This window comes from Hevea brasiliensis, chromosome 2 (assembly GCF_030052815.1).
Source record: "Hevea brasiliensis isolate MT/VB/25A 57/8 chromosome 2, ASM3005281v1, whole genome shotgun sequence".
Classification (NCBI taxonomy): domain Eukaryota; kingdom Viridiplantae; phylum Streptophyta; class Magnoliopsida; order Malpighiales; family Euphorbiaceae; genus Hevea; species Hevea brasiliensis.
The window spans coordinates 95,206,982-95,231,692 of NC_079494.1; the positions used below are offsets into that span (position 1 = coordinate 95,206,982).

General features: G+C 34.5%; 2 non-coding genes across 2 annotated transcripts; both read right to left on the bottom strand.

Moving 5' to 3' along the window:
• Window positions 1–5,699: 5,699 nt before the first annotated feature.
• LOC131178067 (small nucleolar RNA R71) lies at window positions 5,700–5,806 on the bottom strand. The gene has a single exon (XR_009147197.1). It is a non-coding gene; the product is annotated as a small nucleolar RNA R71 (small nucleolar RNA).
• A 3,446-nt stretch (window positions 5,807–9,252) lies between these two features.
• Window positions 9,253–9,359, bottom strand: LOC131178254 (small nucleolar RNA R71). Its single transcript, XR_009147388.1, has one exon. It is a non-coding gene; the product is annotated as a small nucleolar RNA R71 (small nucleolar RNA).
• Window positions 9,360–24,711: the final 15,352 nt, after the last annotated feature.

Sequence of the window (24,711 nt, forward strand, 5' to 3'; positions counted from 1 at the left end):
TAAGATAGAGCACTTCAAACGATAAAGAGGGACCAAAGCCTAAATCAGTCTCTAAGGTTGACAAAATGAGCTATGGATCTATTGCAAAAGCCTAGACTTGATGTGTCACAACCAGTTTCAGTATTTATTTTGTATCTGGAGTTTCAGATGTCCAAATGAAGCAAGCCCAAGTCCAATTGAACCTTAACAGCTACCTTTACAACTTCTATGAAGGGCTGAATGCTAGATGTGTCACACCTTACCCCTCTGTAAGGCATAACATGATCCCGTAGAATACCTAATGAACTACGGAACTTCACCTATCAATAACTCATTAAGTACCCTACAAGGGATTTTAAAACAATTTTCTTACTTTATAAGTGGTGAGCATTTTCTACTAGGTATTAAAACATTTAATTAGAGTTTGAAACTAGTTAAAATTTTTGTCCCATTTTATTTTTTCGCAAATTTTATAAAAATTTCGGCAGAGTGCCATCTGTATTTTGAGAAAACAGTTCTTCAAATACTTGTAAAAAGCACTTTAAATGATTTATCTCATCAACTTCATCAATTCAACATCCATCCCAACCAATTTAAACATCATTTCTCAAATTCTAAAATTCAACATCATAAAAAATACTACTAAGTAATTTCATTCAAATTAAAATAAAATACTTCCATTCATATTTCATTAAAGATAAAATAATATACATACATCATTCCAAAATTTAAATTAGAAAAAATCCAAACTAAAATTTATTACAAGTTTTATACAACTTTATACAACTGCGCATAACCAATTTTACATATCCATACAATTATATACATTTACATATATCAAAATAGTTTTTACAATCAGGGTATAAAATATACCCGATAGACTTCAAAGCAGGCAGCTCCTCAATCCTCAGCAGTTTACTCTGCTACTCCTTTAGTCTTTATATCTGCGATAACAATAACAGCCATCACTGAGTACTAGGACTTAGTGATGCACAACATACTAAAATAATCTTTATGCAGAATTAAAACATAATTGTTCAAAAATTTAACTAAACATGAGATATAAAATTCAAAATATAATTTTAATCCAAACAATTTCATTTCAAAAGTCTCAAAACAAATTTCATAAAAACACACAGTTATATCATGCCATTCGAAACAAATATCATCTCAATAGCCAGAGGCTAAGGAGAAGTCACATCACAAGGCTAGCTAGCTCAAATATATGGGAGCCCATTCTTTTTCTTCTTCTACTGGCACACACCTCAATACTTCAGCCAGAGAAGGAATCAAAATTCGAAATTGATTTCCCCCACTAGTCATGCTAGTGAGGTATTCAAATATATGGTCATGACACTGTGGTTTCAAAATTATCTTAACAATTTACTAAATATTTGATGCCATTTCAAATACATACAATTAAACTTTACAATAATTTAGGTCAACACAATTTCTTCATTTCAATTACAAAGTTGCAATCAAAATAAATCACAATTCATTTTATACAATTGCAAAAGAAATTTAAAGACAAATTTTATGTTGTGCACAAACCTTATACGAGTTGCCTCTTGGCTTGACTCGATCCCTCGGGTTCTTTTCCTGTATTATTTTCCACTAAAATACACAGTTTCACAGTGTTTCAGTATCATGACTTATCATAAATCCAAAAATAAATTCAAATTGACTTTTACCTAGCTTTAATATGCTAAAATTAGCATTCTTTAAAATTTATGTTTTGGGGTTACTATTCACTAACTATTCAAGTCAATTTGTTGACTTTCTAATGCTTAATAGGTATGGGAATTCCAATTTCACCCACATACCACATTTTGGTTACTAAATTTGTTGGTTTTAGTTGTTTACTCAAATTCTAAGTCTTTTAGGCAAATTTGCAAATTTTCAGTTTTAGTGTCTTATATTGCACTGTTCTATTGGTTATTTTGCTATTAGAATTTGACTAAGTTTTCTTCATAGAAATTGTTCCTTATTGTCTTAACTTTATTCTCCTTTTTGAATCACTCCATTTGGAGTTTTGTAGCTCAAGTTATAGCCATTTGAATCATGGCTGCCGGATTGGACTTACCCAGATTTCTGAGCAAATTTCTGGGTTCTGGCAGTTTTAGGTTACCAACTTTGGATGGATAAATGACTTGGTTAAGGGCATAATTTGGGTTTGTGTTCTTCATGAAAGTTTTAGGACTATATCTCAGCTTTCTACTGGTAAAATTTTAGGTCATTTAAACTTGCCAGCCCAAGTTATGGCCAAATGTTCATTTGGTCATTTTTGTACAGGGCAGAACACTCACATCTGGATTTGGCCAATTTGTTCACTATGCTATGGTCACTTTTTGGGCATGATTCCTAAATGAAAAATGTGTCATTTTGTGTCTAGTTTCATTCCCAATTGGTTTCACACCAATTGGGTTAGTAAATTTTCAGTTTTGGTCCCTGAAAGGGACCTTGGTCATGCTGCCTGCATACTGCCCACATCCAATCCGAATCTAAACCTAATTCTAACACTTCCAACATACATCAATTGGTCACAAATGACCATTTTCCATCTCAAACAAGGTCAAACACACCATTTGACCACTTCTCCAAATTTTTGTTTTTCAAACCCTTGGTGCCAAAACCTAATTCACATTTTTGTTATATTTAATTGATTCTAAGCATACCAACATCATTCCTCAACTCAATTAAGCTCCCTAACATATTTAATTCAATAAAAACACATGCATTTCCATCATAAACCCTACCTGACCGAATTTACTTCTAGTCCTCCAACAACTATTTTCATTTCATTTTAAGTATATTTCTAAGTTAGTTAAGCTACAAACACAATAATTAAACTAAAAGGTTGAAGTTTGAATTATTACCTTGAATGCAGAATTTTCTTCTTCCTTTCCTTCAAGTTTTCTTTTCTTTCTTTCCCTTGCACCTTCCTTTCTAGTTGCCCAAACAAGTTTTATCTATGGTAGACTATTTTTTATGGTGGGATTTTGTTATTTTTAAGCTCATAAAAGAGCTTTAATGGAAGTTTATGGGTGAGGGAGAGAGTGAGAGAGAGAGGGACGGCAATGAAGAAGACTTTTTTTTTTTTCCTTTTCTTTTTCTTTTATTAATTTATCCTTTATGGAAGACCACAAATTATCCAAATTTATTTTTTTAATTAGTGTTTATTGCATCATGCATGATGTCATGCATGATGTCATCACTTTTCACTTTTTCTTTTTCTTTTTTTTTCTATTTATTTTTCCAAATTACCCCTCACCGGTTCGACCTAGTTTGCAAATAATTTAATATTTTTTCTAGATCCCTGACCTAATTATTTGACCGGCTTAACATTTCTTTTTCGTGATTTTCTCTTTTCCACTGTGTTCGTAATAGTCCTAAGGACCGCGGCGTCATATTTTATGGTTCAAAATTTGAGTTTAAATCGACATCGCAGTCCTTCCCGAGAAGGTCACCTATCGCTGTGACTCTCGGCTCGTTTAACTTCTTATGTTCTGTTTTTCTTATTTATACTTAACTAATTGACAATTACTAATTATTTGTGTTCAGGACTTATCTAGTTGTCTTAAGTGTGGTTCTAATCCTCTTAATTATCCGGACCGACACCGATCACTGGAATAGTGAAATATACCAAGCTTTACAAATAGGGGTGTTACAAGATGATGTCATTTTAATTGTAAAAAACGACAATGAAGTAGTCACTATGGGCTGGACCATTTGTCTGAACCAGTCTCTGTTTTTAAGCCATAACTTGGGCTATAGACCTCTAATTTGAGCGAATGAGTACCCGTTGGAAAGCTAAGAAATAGGGCTACAACTTTCCTGAAGAGGGAAGAGGTAGATTCGGAAACGAAATCACTGAAAATCGACCTTGATTTCAAAGACGTGAATGTAGGCTAAAAATCTGTCTTTTGAATTTCAAAACTTTTCCTAGTTTGGTTCCTATCTTTGGGGTTAGGTTTTTTACTATAAATACGTCTTTGGGCAGCAGCTAAGAGCATCCAATTCAGACCTTCATTCTCCATTCTTTTTTTTTTTTAGATTTATTCTTTATTTTTCTTTATTTTTCTGTAAGCCATGAATATGAGTGGTTAAGTTTTTAATTCAGTTCAAAGGATTCAAGTTCTTTTGCTCAATTTAATTTATGTCTTTTTAAAATATCTATTGTTTTCTGATTTCATTGTCTTTGATATATTGAATGATTTGCTAAAAAGGCCTATTAGTTAATTGTTTGATTTGATCAATTGCTCATTCATCTTCATAATCCGTAATTATTGTGTAAGATTGAACATGAGTAGCAATTAGGTTTTATTGATTATGATCCAAGTTTTCGATAATAACCTAAGGAAATAATAGGGTGGATTAAATAATTTATGCTTCATAAATTGTTGTTCAGCTTAACTACTTCCTTTTCTTAAAGTAGTTATTAATTTGATGAGGATTGCTTAATACCAACTCAGTTAATAATTAGAGTCAATAAGAGTGATGGGCTCGAATTGATGATTATAGGGAAGTGAGGGGTTTACCTCATTGTTTGGTAAATCTACATTAAGTATTCAATAAGATATAATTATATTTCTTTTGTCTATGATCTAATCAATGCATTGGAATGATAATTACCTTGGACTGAAGTTTGTTTAATTTGAGAGAAGTTCTTATTTAATTTTAGATCTTAATTTTGGATTTTTTATTTCTTCTTTGGATTGCGAATTCCCCCCCCCCCCCAACCTTTGTTTCTTTTTTCATTGCACAAGTGCACGAAATTTAATAATTCAGTCTCTAGGGTTCGACCTGGATTTACCATTTACTGCAGAAAATATTTCATAATTGGTGATTTCAGTTAATTTAATTTATAGTGGATTCGACACCCATCAAGAATTTTGGCACCATTGCCGGGGACTGAAATTCATTGGATTTCATGTTTTTAGTGTTAGGGTATTTTGTTATTAATTTTGTTTGTGAAGTGTTGTTATTTTCAAGTTTCCAAGAAAAATTACAATGTTACTATTCATCAAGAAGTTTGGTTGAATTTGGAGGGCGGCCCATACCTATTTTGAAGGAAACGACGTTCTGATTAAGACCAATCTATCTTGAGGCCAAATTCGATTGTTTTCTAGAGTTTTGAGGCATTTTTCTATTTTTACTTTGATTTCTCTTTGTTTATGACAAGAACTTCTCAATCTGGTGAGTTGATCATTGATCCATAAGTAGAAAAAATAGCTAAACGGTTGAGAAAATTGGCTAAGCAAGCTAGGCAGATTCCGAGTACATCTGAAGGAGTTCAATCTCCAAAAGAGCTAAGTTTGAATTCTAATTCAGAGTTAAGCTCTGAAAACAAGACCATGGCTGTTGCTAGGACTTTGAAAGAGTTGGCTGCTCCTGATCTAAACCAACAACCTTTGTGTATTCAATACCCTACTTTGAATGTTGCTTTTGAGTTGAAATCTGGACTAATCCATTTGTTGCCTAAGTTTTATGGTCTTGCAGGTGAGGATCCACATAAGCATCTAAAGGAATTTCATGTTGTGTGTTCCAGCATGAAACCTCAAGGAGTTTCAGAGGATCAAATCAAGTTTCGAGCTTTCCCTTTCTCACTGGAAGGCACAACAAAGGATTGGTTGTATTACCTTCCTTCTGGATCTATCAACTCATGGAATGGGATGAAGCAGATATTTTTGGAGAAGTATTTTCCTGCTTCCCGTGCTACCAACATAAGAAAAGAAATTTGTGGCATCCGGCAGTACAATGGAGAGAGTTTGTATGAGTATTGGGAGAGATTTAAGAAGCTGTGTGCAAGCTGTCCCCATCATCAAATAAGTGAGCAGCTGTTAATTCAATATTTCTATGAGGGACTTCTACCAATGGACCGCAGTATGATAGATGCTACTAGTGGAGGAGCTTTGGTTGACAAGACACCAGAAGAGGCAAGGAGGCTGATTGCTAACATGGCAGCAAATTCTCAACAGTTTGGAATGAGAATGGATCACACACCTATAAAGGTTAATGAGGTAAGTACATCTAACCTTGAGAAACAAATTTCTGATTTAACTTCTTTGGTGAGGCAATTGGCTATAGGGAACATGCAAACTATTAAGGTATGTGGAATTTGTTCAGGTTCGGGTCATGCTACTGACATGTATCTTGCGTTACAAGAGGATGAATCAATGGAACATGCTAATGCAGTAGGACATTATGGATAGCTAAAATGCAGGTATGATCCCTATTCAAATACTTATAATCCAGGATGGCGAGATCATCCCAATCTGAGTTATGGGAATCAACCGGTGCAAAACCGATACTAGCAGCAAAGACCACAAGTGAATCAACCACCTCCACCTCCGCCTCCCTCAAATCAAGGTATGTCACTTGATGAAATTGTTAAGGCTTTGGCTAACAATACCCAATAGTTTCAATAGGAGACTAGAAATAGCATTCAAAACATAGAGAGGCAGATTGGTCAGTTAGCTTCATCTGTGAGTAAGCTGGAAGCTCAAGGTTCTAGAAAGCTTCCGTCACTAATAGTCATGAAAGAAGTTGATAATCAGACTCCACATGAGTCAACGAAAAAGAAGCAAGGAGAAAAAGAGTCTGAAATTAAGGTAAATACCGAACCTAAACTAAATAAGGTTAATAATTCTATTCTTCCTCCATTCCCCTGGAGGTTGGCCAAGACGAAGAAAGAAGAACAAGAAAAAGAAATTTTAGAGACTTTCAGGAAGGTAGAGGTGAATATACCTTTACTTGATGAGATCTAACAAGTTCCCAGGTATGCCAAATTCCTCAAGGAGTTATGCACTACAAAGCGCAAGTTGAGTAATAATGAGAACATCAGTGTGGGGGAAAATGTGTTAGCATTAATTCAACAAAAATTACCCCCCAAGTATAAGGATCCAGGTTCATTTTCTATTCCCTGTAGAATAGGTGATTCTAAATTTGAACGTGCAATGGCAGATTTAGGAGCATCTATTAATGTTAGGTCAAATTCAGTTTTTTGTTACACTCACTTCATATAGGCATTTTAGGGTAGTTTTGCATCCATTTTGCCCTTATATTTTAGTATATTTTATGTTTTTAGCTCTATTTTAGCTTATTTGTTAATTTTAGATACTTTATATTTGATTTTTGTAATTTTGTTGTTTTTTATAAGATTTTGTGGCAAATCGAGGATCAATGAGTGCATTAGGAAGTGATTTGAAGAAATTTGGAGTTCTTTAAGCAAAGAGGAAAGTTGAATAAATCAAGTCTTGAAAGAGCAAATTAGCCAAAATTTGCTTGAGACTTTGCTTAAGATCCTGCTTAGGGTAAAGCGGTAGTGCTTAAGGTGCAGCACAAGTCAAGCATGAGCAGAAAAGTCTATTTTACTCTAAGTCTTCCGAGATTTGCTGAGGGTCTGCTTAACCTTAAGTAGACAGTGCGACCAGAGGCTGAAATTTTCTAAGAAGCTGCTTAGGGTTAAGCCGAACCCTAAGCAGACTGCCCAGAACGTGAATAATGCTGCTGACTTGGACAATTTTACACCTCATTTCCTAACCACTCCTTTGCTCTTATTTACTTTTAGGGCAACTTTTTGGGACGATATAAATTCATCATTTTCTAGTTTTTGCCACAAGAGGAAAGGAAGGAAAAACAAAAGGAAAGAAAATTTAATAGAGGAAGAGGAGGAGACACCATTTTCTTTTGGGGAGGAGCTGCTGTACCAGTTCTGGAGCTCCAAAAACTAGAGATTTTGGTTCTTTTACCTGGGTTTTTTCTATTTTAGTCCTCTTATCATGTTTTTCTTTACTTTTCCATCAATCGTTCTTGTAAATACCATTATGAGTGAGTAAACTCTTTAGATTTCAAAGTTGGGAAATATGTTTTAGATTAATTTGTGGATTTGGACTGGGTATTTCCTTATTTTACATAAATATGAGTTTTGATTCTTTCCTTGTGTGCTTGATTTACTTGCCTAATGTTGTTACCCATTGGGTATTGTGTTAATCTTTGATTGAAGGACCGAAAGGTGAAAGTCATTGATAGATAATCAAGGATTGGAACTTAAAATCACCTAGATTTAGAAATAAACTAGGATTTTAAGAGGAATTAATTATTGGTTACCAAACTTAATAGGTTTTAAAGTAATCAAATAACATACGAAAGTAGGTTTAGTTATTTTAGAACACACTTTGGTTTACTTGAAAAAGATATCAAAGGAATTTAGAATCAATTTCCTTCAAACTCTATTTTTCCCTAAAAATTGGAATGCCCAAGACAAATCCCAATTAATTTATGCATAAACCCCCAACTCTGGAATCATTTTCAACATAATTAGACTTTCATTTAAATTACCCATTGTTAATTTAGTTTAATTGCAAACTAGATTTAGAATTTATTTGTTGCTCTTTACCCATTTTAATTAGATTAATCAATTTACCTTGCTCATTTACATTTACCATTTATTCATTAATCATTAGCCTAAATAATCGCTTCATTCATAGTTTGGTACTCAAACTGCAAATCCTCGTGGGAACGATACTTGATTCATCACTTTATTACTTGAGACGATTCGTATACTTGCAGATTCGCCACATTAAGTTTTTGGCGCCGTTGCCGGGGATTTGATTTTTATTTGATATTGAGCAATTGTTTGTTTGGTTAATTTGGGCATTTTATTTTATTTTCTTTTTACCATTTTACATTGAGAATTTGTTTATTTTGTTTTTTCAGGTACTTTATTTTATGAGAAGGATAAAAAGTGAAGAAATCAATTTATTTTTTGATCCAGAAATAGAAAAGACAGCAAAAGCTTTAAGAGCATAATCTAAGAGGAGAAAGGCTGAAATTAAAGCTCAACAACAACAAGAAAGAGCACAAGAGCAAGAGTAATTACAAGAAGAAATGGCCAACAACAATAACAACCGCTCTGTGAAGGATCATGCCTATCCTAACATTGGGGATTTCATGCCAAGTATCACAAGACCAAGAGTAGAAGCTAATAATTTTGAACTGAAGCCTGCACTCTGTCAGATGGTACAACAATCACAATTTGGAGGAAATCCAAGTGAAAGTCCACATGTGCATCTAGCACACTTTCTTGAGATCAGTGATATGTTGAAGATAAATGGAGTTTCTGATGATGCAATTTGACTCAGATTGTTTCCTTTTTCTCTGAAGGACCGAGCTAGAGAGTGGTTACATTCTTTGCCACCGGGTTCTATCACAACATGGGAAGAACTTTCTCAAGCATTTTTAGCTCAATATTTTCCACCAAGCAAGACAGCCAAGCTAAGAAATGAGCTGACTTCTTTCAAACCTAGAGATGATGAGAGCTTGTATGAAGCATGGGAGAGGTACAAGGATTTGCAAAGGAGATGTCCACATCATGGGATTCCTAAGTGGATGCTTGTTCAACACTTTTACAATGGAGTTTCACCAGCTATTAGAAGTACAATTGATGCATCTTCTGGAGGTGATCTTATGGAAAAATCTGAAGATGAAGCTTTTTCTGCTCTTGATAAAATTGCTTATAACAACTACTAATGGAGTTTTGAGAGGAATGAGATCAAGAAACCAGCTGGTATGTTTGAGCTTGATGCCATAAATATGATTAATGCTAAGTTTGATGCTTTGACAATGAAGATGGACAAGCTAAGCATGAAAGTAGATTCTTCAGCTGGAGGTTCTAGTAATTCAGTAGAAGTTGGAGCTGCAAATATCAATCAGGCAAAGATATTTTTTGCACTTAATCAAGATTTTTCAAGTGAGCAAGTGGATTATGTGGGAACTACAATCAAAGACCGGTGGTAACTCATTTTACGCAACTTATGATCCAAAGATGGAGAAACCACCCCAATTTCTCTTGGGGAGGTAGACAAGGACAAAATCAAAATTTTCAGCAACCTTCTAGGTATCAACAACATCAGAATTTTCAGCAGAATAGAGGTCCTCCTCCTGGAATTTCTAAACCTCAAAATGCACCTGCTCCACCTCTACCACAATAAGCACAACCAGACAAGACAGCTAGATTGGAAGCCATGATTGAGACTCTACTTGTGAGCCATCAAAGTCAACAAGAAATGATTTCTCAATTAGCATCTAAAGTGGATCAAATGGCAACACACAATAAGATGTTAGAGAATCAAATAGCTCAACAAGCTAGCTCTTCAAATAACAAAGCATTTGGGAAGCTCCCTAGCCAGCCAGAAAATTCAAGGGAGCATTGCAAGGCTATTACATTGAGGAGTGGAAAAATATTGGAGAATGGAGATAAAAAGATTGAAGAGAAAATTGAAGAAGAGAAAAACAGAGAAGGAGATAAACAAACTGAAGCTGAAGTTAGAATTGAAGCTGAGAAAGAAAATTCTGTGGAAGAAAAAGGAAGTAAAGAGAGGGAGAGTTAAGAGGAAGAACCTAAATATGTTGCACTTAAAGCCTACATGCCACCTTTACCATTCACACAAAGGTTCCAGAAAGCAAATTTGGATAAACAATTTGGGAAGTTCTTAGAAGTATTGAAGTCTTTGCATGTGACTATTCCTTTCACTGATGCCTTAGCACAAATGCTTTCATATGCTAAAATTTTGAAGGAGATTTTATCTAACAAGAAGAAATTGGAGGAATTAGAGATCGTGGCTCTCACGGAAGAAAGTAGTGCTATTTTGCAAAATAAGCTTCCACCCAAACTGAAAGATCCTGGGAATTTTTCCATACCATGTCACATTGGGGATATCAGTATAGATAAGGCTTTATGTGATCTTGGAGCCAGTGTTAGTCTGATGCCATTGTCTATCTATGAGAAAGTGAAGATTGGAGAAATGAAGCCTACTACCATTTCACTACAGTTAGCAGATAGGTCTATTAAATTTCCAATTGGGGTAATTGAGAATGTTCCTCTGAAAGTTGGAAAATTTTCATACCAGTGGATTTTGTGGTATTGGAGATGGAGGAGGATGTACACATTCCTATTATTCTTGGTAGACCTTTCCTTGCTACTGCTGGAGCTATGATTGATGTAAAAAATGGGAGGTTTACATTAGAAGTTGGGGAAGAGAAAGTTGAATTTAATTTGTTTCAAGCAATGAAAAAGAAAGATGATTTAAATTCATGCTTGAGAGTTGATGTGATAGATGAAGAGGTCAGAGAAGTGCTTAAAAAGCAACATCCTAAAGATCCCTTAGAAGCTTGTTTGGTTCATAACATCAAAAAAGGGGATGAGATTGGAGAAGCTGCAGAATATGCTACAATTTTGGAAGGAAATCCACCTTTGCCTATAGCTGATATTGAAAAGATTGGGGACTTAAAGCAAGAAACAACTTCATCATCAAAGCTTGAAAAAAGTGAAGCACCTAAGGTAGAGTTGAAACCTCTTCCAACAAATCTCAGGTATGTTTTTCTAGGTAAAAATTCTACATATCCTGTAATTGTTAGTGCTAAATTGAATGATTGTGAAGTTGAAAAATTATTAAGAGTTCTTAGAAAGCATAGAAGGATAATTGGTTATACCATTGATGATATTAAAGGAATACATCCTTCTGTGTTCATGCATAGAATTTTGTTAGAAAATAATCATAAAGCCTCTCGAGAGTCACAGAGGAGATTGAATCCAAATATGAAAGAGGTTGTGAAAAAGGAAATCTTGAAATTGCTTGATGCAGGTATCATTTACCCTGTTTCTGACAGCAATTGGGTAAGTCCAGTTCATGTTGTACCCAAGAAAGGGGGCATCACAGTAGTGAAAAATGAAAATGATGAACTAATACCTACAAGGACTGTAACTTGATGGAGAATGTGTATAGACTATAGGAAATTGAATAATGCAACTAGAAAGGACCATTTTCCATTACCATTTATAGATCAAATGCTTGAGAGACTAGCTCATCATTCTTATTTTTGCTATTTGGATGGCTATTCAGGGTTCTTTCAGATCCCTATTCACCCAGATGATCAGGATAAAACTACCTTCACATGTCCTTATGGTACCTTTGCATATCGAGGGATGCCATTTGGACTATGTAATGCCCCTGCTACATTTCAAAGATGTATGATGTCCATATTTTTTGACATGATTGAGGGTATTATGGAAGTGTTCATGGATGATTTTTTTGTGTATGGTAAATCTTTCGATGAATGCTTATCTAATTTGTCTAAGGTTTTGCAGAGATGTGAAGAGTTCAATTTAGTTTTAAATTGGGAAAAGTGCCATTTTATGGTACAAGAAGGAATTGTTTTGGGACATCTTGTGTCAAATAGGGGTATTGAGGTGGATAAAGCAAAGGTAGAAATTATTGAGAAAATGCCACCCCCAACATCCATGAAGGGAGTGAGGAGTTTCTTGGGGCATGCTGGATTTTACAGGAGATTCATCAAGGATTTCTCTAAGATTTCTAAACCTCTTACCAATTTATTGAGTAAAGATGTGGAATTTCATTTTGATACTAATTGTATGAATGCTTTTTGCAGGATAAAGGAAGCTTTGATATCTGCTCCAATTATGCAGCCACCCGATTGGTCATTACCTTTTGAGTTAATGTACGATGCTAGTGATTCTGCCATTAAGGCTATTTTGGGACAAAGGAGAGATAAGAAGGTGTATGCAATATACTATGCAAGTAGAACCTTAGATGATGCTCAAATAAATTACTCTACTACAGAGAAAGAGTTTTTGGCAGTGGTATTTGCAGTAGATAAATTCAGGTCCTATCTTGTGGGGTCTAAGATAATAGTGTACACGGATCATGCAGCTATCAAGTATCTCCTTCAGAAAAAAGAGGCCAAACCTAGATTGGTAAGGTGGGTGCTACTCCTTCAAGAGTTTGACTTTGAAATTAAAGACAAGAAAGGAGTAGAAAATGTGGTAGCAGATCATTTGTCTAGATTGAGGCAAGAACAAGGAGATAATTTGGGAAAAGAGCCCCCAATAGATGATTATTTTCCTGATGAGCAACTGTTAGTGATCATGAATGCAAAAACCCCTTGGTATGCAGATTTCGTGAACTATCTAGTGTGTGGAATCCTTCCACCTGAACTAACATGGCAGCAGAAGAAGAAATTTCTTTTTGATGTAAAGGATTATGATTGGGAAGAGCCATTTTTGTTCAAGAGATGTGGAGATGGGTTAATTAGAAGATGTTTAGCTGATGAGGAGATAGGGAATGTTATTAAAGATTGCCATTCTTCACTTTATGGAGGTCATATGAGTGTGACAAAGACTGTAGAAAAGGTTCTTCAAGCAGGGTTCTTTTGGCCACACATGTTTAAAGATGTGAGAAATTTTGTAAATACATGTGATAGGTGTCAAAGGATGGGTAATATCTCGAAGAGAGATGAAATGCCCCTCCAAAATATATTGGAAGTGGAACTATTTGATGTGTGGGGCATTGATTTCATGGGACCTTTTTCATCATCCTTTGGACACAAATACATTTTAGTTGGAGTAGATTATGTGAGAAAATAGGTTGAAGCTATACCATCTCTAACTAATAATGTTAGAGTTGTGATTAAATTCCTTAAAAAGTTCATTTTCATAAGATTTGGAACTCCACGTGCCATTATAAGTGATGGAGGTTCTCATTTTTGCAACCATCAATTTGAAAGATTATTACAAAAATATGGAGTGAAGCATAAGGTTGCAACACCCTACCATCCACAAACTAGTGGTCAAGTGGAGATCTCAAATAGAGAGTTAAAAAGAATTCTTGAGAAAACAGTGAATAGTTCAAGAAAAGATTGGTCACTAAAGTTAGATGATGCTCTTTAGGCCTATAGAACCGCTTTTAAAACTCCTATTGGCACCACCCCATTTAGATTGGTTTATGGGAAAGCTTGTCATTTACCTTTGGAGTTGGAGCATAGAGCATATTGGGCCATAAGGACACTGAATTTTGACTTAAAAACTGTAGGAGAAAAAAGAATGCTGCAACTAAAAGAACTTGAGGAACTTAGATTGGATGCTTATGAAAATGCCAAGCTTTACAAGGAAAGAACTAAGAGATGGCATGATAAGCATATTAGGAGGAAAGAATTTCAGGAAGGGGATGTTGTTCTCCTATATAACTCTAGGTTAAGGTTATTTCCCGGAAAATTAAAGTCAAGATGGTCAGGACCCTACACTGTTATGAAGGTATACCCTTATGGAGCTGTTGAGATAGGCAATGAAACATCAGGGAGTTTCAAAGTTAATGGGCAGAGATTAAAGCATTATAGTGTTGGAGAACCCACACAAAAGGTTGTAGAGGTTTCATGGCTTGGGTCTCCAATCAGGGCTATTTAGGTGATTTGGAGTGGAAGGTCAAGCTTAAGACCTTAAACAAGCGCTTCTTGGGAGGTAACCCAAGCGTATCCTTTTATAGATTATTAATTTTTCATTTCATTTCATTTTCAGTTTTTACCCTCATTAAACTCAAAAGTGACATTTGTTTATCTTTTGTAGGTCATTCATGAAGATTGGGCAAATTGACACTTGTAGCAAAAACAAAGAATTGAAAGAGAGCGAGCATAAAGCTAAATACTGCACTTTATCCAGTACCTGTGAACAGTAACACTTTTAAACTTGTGCTAAATTACTGGTATTGCAATCTACTTGATAGCACATGTTTGATTTTGTGCTTTGTGTAAATTCTGTGAAATGCAACTTGAATGAGGATCAATTTTGATATTTAGGACTGATGTGAGCTTTATTGAGGTGCAAAAATAGTGTTTGTTAAGTTTTACCTTTTAGTGTATATATAATTTTGTAATCTGTTAGGAATTTACATGTTTTTGTTTGAATTGCTACTAGTTTTTGCAGTCTGCAGATTTTTGTTACTGTTCATGCTGCTTAAAAGGTCAATTTCTATGTCTTTTCTGCAATTTTTGAATGTCTGAAACTTGTCTCAAATGCTGCTGAAAATGTGCTTTTTGTATAAGTTTAGAAAGGAGACCATTTCATTAAGTGTGCCAAAAGATAATCACAATTGGTGCCTAATTTGAATCATGATTTCAAAAAGCTAAATGAACATGTACAATGCTTACTAAGTTTATGAGAGATGATAAGCTTAAATTCTTCAATTTGATGGTATTAATGTGTATTTGGTAATTGCTGAGGGTTATGATAGCATTCCATAGCATTTGGACTGTTTTTGGTAAGTAAAACCACAATTTTTCCCAAAACCTGTCGAAACTTACTGATGATGTTGCTTACTAAGCAGAGTCCTATGCAAATTCTGCTGAACCCTATGCTTGACCCCAAGCATGGCCCAAATTACCAGATGTCTGCCCCACATTTTAAAAAGCCCAAAACTTTCGCCACTTTTATGAAGCCCTCCCGATAAACCACAACTTTCATTCTGCCGACTCCCTTCCCACACCATTTTTTCTGGCAAATTTTTAAGGGAAGCTAAAAAGTCTCTTTCTCTTCATTAAATGGTAAGAACCAAAATGTGGTCCACCTACAAACCCAAACCCAGAAGATTTCGACACTCTGTCAAATCGAAAATGGGTATTCCTGAAGGAACGGAAGCGTGAAAAACACAAGTTTATACCATTGAATTCAAAAATTTTCACCTAGGGTCACATGCACCATGCAAGATTTATTTTTATCTATTTGATTTCAATGATAAACAACATATTAAAACTCTTTCAATATGTTTTTGGATCTGTATTTGCCATTTAAGATTTTAAAATTAATCAGATTAATTTTAGAACCCTAGATTAAATCAAGAACGATTACACTAACCTCTTGATGCAATCGCAATGTGTCTGCGCTTTGAGATTCGTCTTCAGGACACCAGATGTTGTCCCTCTAGCTTGTCCACACCAAGAACACCTATGGCAGCCCTTGAACAGCTTCTAAAGCCTTTTCTATTAATTAGAAATTCAAGTTCTGCCTTTTAAGAGATTAGAGATGTAAACAGGACACTAGAAACAATTTCTAGCGTTCTTAATTCAAGAGATTGATGATTAATCTCTTTGAATTGATGAGAGATGAAGAAGAATAAAGGGAGGGCTGCAAAATGGCATGACCAAGGAGTGTGGCTGCTGGTTGTATTTTATTTTCTCATAACAGCACTTAAATAGCTAGGTTAACACATTAAACCCTTGCCACATGTCACCCTTTGATTAGCTCTAGGTTTAAGTGACCCAATCACATTGTGCCAAGTGTCAAACCTATATTTAATCTTGATTTTAATCATCTTACATGATTAAAAAAAACATTTGGCAAGCTTATGTGTAATCCCATGTGTCACCATCTCATGGTGCCACGTGTCACACTGTGAAATGACCAAAATGCCCCCTGTGTCTTAATTTTGAGTTCTTAACCCAAAATAATTATTTTCTTCTTCTAATTAATTTATATCAAATATAAATTAATTAATTAATCTCTATTAATTAATTTCTCATTAATTAAATTCATATTTAAACACTTTAAAAATAAATTTAACTTATATTATACATCCAATAATCTAGATTTGGTTTCAAGTCATGCTAGGGACTTTGCAAACTAATTGCAAACCAAACCTATTTAATTAATCAATTAAACTCTTTAATTAATTAATTAAATCATATTTAATTAGGTGATAACTTGTGTATGTGTGTGACTTACTAGGCTCATCACTAATTGGCAATGAGACATGATATCAACTCTTAATATCATCAGAACTCTTTCTTACCATAAATGATTTCTCTAAATCATTTTATGAACCTCATAGACCATGGTTAACACCTAGCATAGCATGCCATGGCCACCCAATTAGTAATAAGGTTTACCTTAAATGAACCTATAATCATATGTTACCATGCACTAGAATCTCTCTGTTACAAAATCCCAACTCAAGCTGGAGTCATGGTTTATGTCAAACTCCATTAGCTATGAATATTATGTTCTCTTTTAATTCCAGTTCTTGATTAAAAAGATTTTCTCATCAGAAACTCTTTTCTGAATATATCTATCTGTCCTGGCCAGAAACTTGAAACATCAAGAACAATTAAATGAACATAGGATTTTATCTCTATTTACTTAGAGGAACAGATTCCATCTTGATCAACACCTACCTCCATATATAACTAGTAGGAGCCAACACATGCCCATATACCCATACACAGTACAAGTATGAAAGCAGTATCAAACTCAAACTACCTATATACAAGATAACTGTGCTATCTTAGGTCTAAAGATTATATGCACTGATATGATTTATGACAAAACATTGACAAGAGTAAACTCCATGTGCTTGTCATAAGTGTCACTGGTTCGGCCTACTTATCATTTATAAGTGCCTATCATGTTTGTTATATGGCATGAGACTCACCATTCCATGTTATTTATATCTCATATAAATAACTGGGGAACAAACATGAATACAATCTTTCTGGATAAGTCATGTCCTTATTATGAAGTATCCTCGATTGTGAACCTATTTATGATATTTTGTACTAGAAATATTGTCACTCATATTCTTAACAACTTAAGAATAATATTTCTAACAAAATATCAATGGACCTTTTCTATTACACATAAATATCTTATGTAAACAGAAAAGTGGAAATGCCTTTTATTAATAAAATATGTACAAGATACATACTAAATGATATGCTCTAGGGCATACTACTAACAATCTCCCACTAGCACTAGAGCCATTCATTACAATACCTTAGACCCATCTTCTCAAGATGTCAGTCTAACTGAGCTTGTTACAAAGGCCTAGTGAATGGATCAGCTGGTTTTTCAGCTAATGTTATTTTTTCTGCATGGCTATATCGCCTTGCCCAACTATATCTCTGATAATGTGGTAGTGCCTTTCTATGTGTTTGGATTTCTGGTGAGACCTTGGTTCCTTTGCTCAGTATGATCGCTCCATTATTGTCACGATGTAGTGGAACCGCTGACTCAATGGAAGGAACTACTGTAAGTTCATCACGAACTTCTTTATCTAAACAACTTCCTTTGCAAAGATCGATGCAAAGAATATACTCACCTCTGTAGTGGAATCTGCAATGCGTGCTCGCTTGGAACTCTTCCAACTGACTGCACCTCCATTACAAATGAACACATATCCAGAGGTAGACTTTCTATCATCGATATCTGATTGGAAATCAGAATTAGTATAACCATCCAATTGCAAGTCTCCACCTCCATAAATCAAGAATAAATCCTTAGTTCTTCTCAAGTACTTAATAATATTCTTGACAGCTATCCAGTGTTCCAAACCTGGATTGGATTGATACCTGCTAGTGAAACTAACAGCATATGCGATATCCGGCCTAGTACACAACATTGCATACATTAAACTTCCAATAGCCGAAGCATATGGAATCCTGGCCATCTTATCTCTTTCTTCAGGTGTCTTTGGAGACATCTTTTTAGAAAGATGGATACCATGTCTCACTGATAACAATCCTCTCTTGGAATCAAGCATGTTAAACCTCTTTAACACCTTCTCCAAGTATAGACTTTAGGATAAACCAATTATTCTTTTTGCTCTATCTCTATAGATGCAAATCCCAAGAATATAGGTTGCCTCCCCTAAGTCTTTCATGGAGAATGTATTTGACAACCACACCTTTATAGTCGTCAACATACCTGTGTCATTACCCATCAATAGTATGTCATCCACATATAAGACAAGGAAAGTGATAGCACTGTCACTAACCTTCTTATATTCACATGGCTCATCCTCATTTTTGATAAAACCAAAGGATTTAATGGCTTCATCAAAACGGATGTTCCAACTCCTCGAAGCTTGTTTCAACCCATAAATGGATCGCTTTAGCTTGCATAGCTTGGAACTATCTTGGGATTCAAATCCCTTAGGTTGTTCCATGAAAATGTTTTCTTCAATGTATCCATTGAGAAAAGCTGTTTTGACATCCATCTGCCAAATCTCATAATCATAGTATGCAGCTATTGCTAATAAAATCCTAATTGATTTAAGCATGGCAACAAAGTAGAAAGTCTCCTCATAGTCAATTCCTTGCCTTTGGCGAAACCCTTTCGCTACTAGCCTTGCCTTATAGGTCTCTACCTTTCCATCAGAACCAATTTTCTTCTTGAAAACCCATTTGTTCCCTATAGGTATAATAACTTCAGGTGGGTCAACAAGATCCCAAACTTGATTCTTATACATGGAATCAATCTCGGATTTCATAGCGTCAATCCATTTTGAAGAGTCTATATCTGATATAGCTTCTTCATAGGTAAGTGGATCATCTCCATGATTTACTTCTTCATGAGTGGACAACTCTTGTTCTTCTTCATGAAGAAAACCATATCTCACTGGTGGGTGAGATACCCTGGTTGTTCTACGAGGAATAGCTATAGATGTTTCATCAACGGGTATTGGTTGACTAGATGGATCTATATCCATCTGATCTGTTGGTTGGTCAGAATTCTCCAATTTTAACTCTTGTCTTCCTTTGCCTCCTTCTTGAACAAACTGTTGTTCAAGAAATGTGGCATCTCTACTTATCACAACCTTTTGTGAAGCAGGCAAATAAAACTAATATCCAAAACTATCTTTTGGATATCCAACAAATCGACCTTTTTCTGATCTGGTCTCCAATTTATCAGTGTTCAGCTTTTTGATATAAGCTGGACAACCCCAAATCTTAACATGCTTAAGACTTGGTTTTCTTCCATGCCATATCTCATAAGGTGTGGAAGAAACTGATTTTGATGGAATCCTATTCAGAATATACAAATCTGATTCTAATGCAAATCCCCAAAAGAAGATTGGCATATCAGTATAGCTCATCATACTACGTACCATATCCAATAGGGTACGATTTCTCCTTTCAGATACACCATTCAGCTGTGGCGTTCCTGGAGGAGTCAGCTGAGAAACAATGCCATGCTCTCTCAAGTATTCATCAAATTCAGTACTCAAATATTCACCTCCATGATCTAATCGAAGAGCTTTAATATTCTTTCCTGTTTGATTTTCTACTTCAGATTTAAATTCTTTGAACTTTTCAAAAGATTCATGTTTGTATTTCATCAAATACAAATACCCAAACCTTGATTTATCATCAGTATTTCATCACTATGTATTAGCTCCAAAATATTTTTAGCTCTTAGCCCTTGTCCAACAAAGGGTGATCTAGTCATTTTGCCCTGAAGGCAAGATTCACAAGTTGGAGTAGGCTCAGCGCCCAATGAGGATAGAATCCCCATTTTCTCCAGTTTTGCAATCCTATCTTCTGCAACATGAAATAACCTTAAGTGCCAAATATATTTTGAACTTGAGTTGGTTTTCACCATGGCATTGCATTAATTTAGATTGCTATACTCTGGGCAGTGGAAACACTTTCTTACTGGCAATGGAAACAATTTCCTGTTGGCAATGGAAACACTTTCTTACTGGCAATGGAAACACTTTCCTTTGCCTTTGTCAGCTTTGGTCTTTGTTTTCTGTTTAGCTATTTTCTTAGAAGGACCAGAAATATGAAATTTCTTTTTCTTATTGACCTTCTTCTTGTTGGACTTTCCAGTAGAAGAAGATGCAATCAAAGCTACCTCTTTTCCTTTATTGCCTGGCATATTCTTTTGAGCAATAACCAGCATGTTGAGTAAAACCAGCTAAGGTGCATTCCTATTTAGTCAAATGGAAATTTGTCACAAAATTCCCAAAAGACTCAGGAAGGGACTGAAGGATCAAATCCATCTGTAGTTGGAAATCCATGTTGAAGTCAAGATGTTCCAACTGCTCAATCAGCCGAATCATCTTGTGGACATGATCCCCAACATTCTGTCCCTCATACATCCTCATACGAAATAGCTGTCTAGATAACTCATACCAAGCATTCCTGCTGTGCTCACCATACAACTCTTGTAGGTGAAGGAGGATCTCACTCACACTCTGCATGTTCTCATGTTACTTCTGTAACTCATTACTCATGGAAGCAAGCATGTAACACTTAGCTCTCATATCATGCTCCTTCCACTTGTCCAAAGTATCATGTTCCTCTTGTGTGGCCTCTGGAGGTAAGGGACCAAGAACATTTGAATCTAGAACATATCCTATATGTTCAAGGTTCAGGACAAGCTTCAAATTTCTTAGCCAATCAGACAGATTTGGTTCTGTCAACCTATTGTGATCAAGTATGCTTGCAAGGATATTGGATGGTGGTGGTTGTTTTGTGCTCATTTTTATCAAAAAATTAAGTGCAGAAAATAACCAGATTAATTAGTAAATGTATCATGTAATTAACCAAAATGATTATGGTCTTTTAATCAAATTGGTCCTCCCACTAACTTAGCGAATCCTACACTTCCAAAGTAGGAAACGGAAATCCTAGTTGGATGGATTTCTAGTGGGTGATTGAATTCTTATAATTCTATTGATCATCCTCAGGTACATCCATTATTGGAATTACAATAAACTATTAGTGAGCAACTCCTTGCCCATCACATCTCATATGAGGTTCAATCCTTTACCTAGCCCCTAATGCTCAAAATCTCAGGTACATCCATTATTGACTTATCTTGCATTAGTTAAGTTGATCCCATTGAGCCAGTAATTATGCAAATAATTTTAATGTCCTCAGGTACATCCAATATTGGCCACTAAACCATTTACATATTTACAACATCTCATGCTTAATAGTTATTCTTAAGAAAATCTCTTAAATTAATTGCATCTCATGCAACTATTTAAAATTTCTTAAACTAATTGCCCCAATGGAGGGCCTATGTTATAATTACTTCAATTATAGCATTTCCAACTTAATCATTTGTTTGGAAGATTTTTTGGTCATTCTAATTACTATTATGGTCTCACTTTGCACATTATCCATTTAGCATGCATATATCATATAATTGCATACATTCCCATACATCTCATGCATTCATGGATAAGCAGTAAATATGGTATGATCATGGACTTTCTAAGGGATTCAATTCTGAGCCACCAAGAATTGAATCAGGGCATTCCTAGGTGCATTTCATTCATTCATTTTACAAGAGTTGCTGAAGGAGTACATAATCAACACTTGATCTTGAATTCCTCCCACTGGTTCCACCAATGCTCTTGACCTCCTTGAACTTCTTGCAATCCAATATTACATAGTAATCCTTGGCATACCAAGGCGAATTTACAAGAACTTAAATAAATAAAATTACAACCCAAAAATTATTACAAACTTAATAATACATGCCCAAAATAAATTAAAATAAATTAATTAATTTACAATCCCAAAGAAATATAAAAGAAATAAATCCAATCACATTGGTCTTTTATAGTCCATGATCATCCATCATGCATATCACTATTTAACAATTAAATAAAACATACATACTTAAATTAAATTGAATATCTCATATTCAACTTAAAAATCCAGATTTGAATATGATTCAAATAAATTTAAAAATTCAGATTTGAATCTCATTCAAACAAATTTAAAAATTCATATTTGAATCACATTCAAACAACTTCAAAAATTCAGATTTGAATCATATTCAAACATTTTTTAAAAAATCAGATTTGAATCACATTCAAACATTTTTTAAAAAATCAGATCTGAATTTTATTCAATTAATTTTAAAAAATCAGATTTAAATATGATTCAAACAACTTTAAAAATTCAGATTTGAATCACATTCAAACAACTTTTAAAATTCAGATTTGAATCACATTCAAACAATTTTTAAAATTCTGATTTGAATCATAATTTAATTGTGTGATTAAAAATCCTAATTAAACATTTTAATTAGTCATATGATGAACCTTTCATCATGCAACAATTGCAGAATTTAATAACAACCATGCGCACCATGATCTTCCAAAGCCATGCGCACCATGTTGGAGTTCATCAAGCATGCCGCCACACCTCTTGATCCAACCAGCAATGGATCAATCATCTCATGATCAAATCACACAATTAAATCATATAATCAACAATCTAAATGGCAAATATAGTGGCTCTGATACCAATTGAAGGAACGGAAGCGTGAAAAATACAAGTTTATACCATTGAATTCAAAAATTTTCACCTAGGGTCACATACACCATGCAAGATTTATTTTTATCTATTTGATTTCAATGATAAACAACATATTAAAACTCTTTTAATATGTTTTTGGATCTGTATTTGCCATTTAAGATTTTAAAATTAATCAGATTAATTTTAGAACCCTAGATTAAATCAAGAATGATTACACTAACCTCTTGATGCACTGTAGCATGTCTGCGCCTTTGAGATTCATCTTCAGGACACTAGATGTTGTCCCTCTAGCTTGTCCACACAAAGAACACCTATGGCAGCCCTTGAACAGCTTCTAAAGCCTTTTCTATTAATTAGAAATTCAAGTTCTGCCTTTTAAGAGATTAGAGATGTAAACAGGACACTAGAAACAATTTCTAGCGTTCTTAATTCAAGAGATTGATGGTTAATCTCTTTGAATTGATGAGAGATGAAGAAGAATAGAGGGAGGGCTGCAAAATGGCGTGACCAAGGAGTGTGGCTGCTGGTTGTATTTTATTTTCTCATAACAGCACTTAAATAGCTAGGTTAACACATTAAACCCGTGCCACATGTCACCCTTTGATTAGCTCTAGGTTTAAGTGATCCAATCACATTGTGCCAAGTATCAAACCTATATTTAATCTTGATTTTAATCATCTTACATGATTAAAAAAAAACATTTGGCAATCTTATGTGTAATCCCATGTGTCACCATCTCATGGTGCCACGTGTCACACTGTGAAATGACCAAAATGCCCCCTGTGTCTTAATTTTGAGTTCTTAACCCAAAATAATTATTTTCTTCTTCTAATTAATTTATATCAAATATCAATTAATTAATTAATCTCTATTAATTAATTTCTCATTAATTAAATTCATATTTAAACACTTTAAATATAAATTTAACTTATATTATACATCCAATAATCTAGATTTGGTTTCAAGTCATGCTAGGGACTTTGCAAACTAATTGCAAACCAAACCTATTTAATTAATCAATTAAACTCTTTAATTAATTAATTAAATCATATTTAATTAGGTGATAACTTGTGTATGTGTGTGACTTACTAGGCTCATCACTAATTGGCAATGAGACATGATATCAACTCTTAATATCATCAGAACTCTTTCTTACCATAAATGATTTCTCTAAATCATTTTATGAACCTCATAGACCATGGTTAACACCTAGCATAGCATGCCATGGCCACCCAATTAGTAATAAGGTTTACCTTAAATGAACCTATAATCATATGTTACCATGCACTAGAATCTCTCTGTTACAAAATCCCAACTCAAGCTGGAGTCATGGTTTATGTCAAACTCTATTTGCTATGAATATTATGTTCTCTTTTAATTCCAATTCTTGATTAAAAAGATTTTCTCATTAGAAACTCTTTTACGAATATATCTATCTGTCTGCCAGAACTTGAAACATCAAGAACAATTAAATGAACATAGGATTTTATCTCTATTTACTTAGAGGAACAGATTCCATCTTGATCAACACCTACCTCCATATATAACTAGTAGGAGCCAACACATGCCCATATACCCATACACAGTACAAGTATGAAAGCAGTATCAAACTCAAACTACCTATATACAAGATAACTGTGCTATCTCAGGTCTAAAGATTATATGCACTGATATGATTTATGACAAAACATTGACAAGAGTAAACTCCATGTGCTTGTCATAAGTGTCACTGGTTCGGCCTACTTATCATTTATAAGTGCCTATCATATTTGTTATATGGCATGAGACTCACCATTCCATCTTATTTATATCTCATATAAATAACTT